The following is a 1,409-nucleotide window of genomic DNA, read 5'->3' as shown; positions in this document are numbered from 1 at the left end:
TGGTACATACTTGTAATCTCAGCATTTGGGGTGCTGAGACAAAAAGATCACTGTAAGTTCAAGGCCAGCCTGGGCTGTATCTTGAGGGTAAAACCAGCCTCTGTACATAGTAAGAGCCTGTCTCAGAAAAGCAAAAGAAAGAAAAGCTATTATCCATTATAGATTAAAGCAAATTTTTCCTTTTTTCTTCCTCACCCCTAACACCTAACCCTGGCGTATTATTTTACCTTTCCTTTACTAAACCACGTTATCAGGCTTTTGTTTCTGGGTTTTTTTTTTGGTTTTGTTTTGTTTTTTGATTTTTTTTTTTACACCTGCCACTTCTTTATTGTTTTATTCATATCTCTCTCTTTCTCTTCTCTGTCTCTCTGTCTGTCTCTCTGTCTGTCTCTCTGTCTGTCTCTCTCTCTCTCTCTCTCTCTCTCTCTCCCTCTCTCACTCTTTGCAGAACTGGGGATTGAACTCAGGCCCTTGTGCTTGCCAGGGAAGCACTTATTCCACTGAGCCATCTCCCCAAGCCCTATTATTTTATTTGCAGGAGGAGTTGAAACACATTTTGTGTTTTTCTTTTTCTCCTAAACATGAATCACTCAAGTAAAACCAATTTAACTATAGTAATGTAGAAAAGTAAGGGGAAAGCACAACAACCCACGAAGCAAAGGTTGGGGGAAGAGGAGGGCAGAGTCCACACAGAGCGTATGCACTGATGCCTTGTGGTTCTCCTGCTTAGGACAGCCTCCTCACAAGGTGAGCACAAGGACCCACTGTAAGAGGATGTTCCCCCCAGACATCTGAGAATGTTTCAACTTAAAGTACAAGATTAAAAAGATAAAGAAAAAAATAACCGAAAAACCACATAACCCCAAGAACCACCCAGCCATGACCACCTTCCTTAGTCAATCATAGGCATTTCTTTCATTTTATAGAAAGATTAATAAAAAATATCAAAAAATTATTTTCTCATCTTTTATTTGTATAGATAATAGAATTCAGAAGTATCTTAGAAAAACAACCAGAAACTGCTCTCCAGTTTCCACCCCTGTTGCTGAGGGTCAGCAGGACTAGAAAGTTTGGGACATTGGAGCTGCTGGTGGAGAATGGGAAGCCTAGTCCAGGAGAAATTGGAAAATACAGGAGCAGGCGTCTGGGAAGTGCTTAGGAGCAACTCCATGCAGCACATGGCTGCGCAGAAAAGGAGAACAGAAGGTGGTTAGAAAGGCCTTAAACCCCTCTTTGACATACAAAACTGGATTTTTACACAGATCCAAGCAGTTTGGTCCCAAACTGAGGTGAACACTTCAATGTTTATTCACATACTTTGGTTTTTTCTTTTAAGAATCAAAGTTGCCCAAATTAAATCTTGCTATTACTACATATGTCAAAAAAGGGGGGGGTGCCTTTTAAAATCA

Source organism: Octodon degus, unplaced genomic scaffold (assembly GCF_000260255.1).
Source record: "Octodon degus isolate 3935 unplaced genomic scaffold, OctDeg1.0 scaffold00059, whole genome shotgun sequence".
Lineage (NCBI taxonomy): Eukaryota > Metazoa > Chordata > Mammalia > Rodentia > Octodontidae > Octodon > Octodon degus.
Note: the sequence above shows the minus strand (reverse complement) of the source record.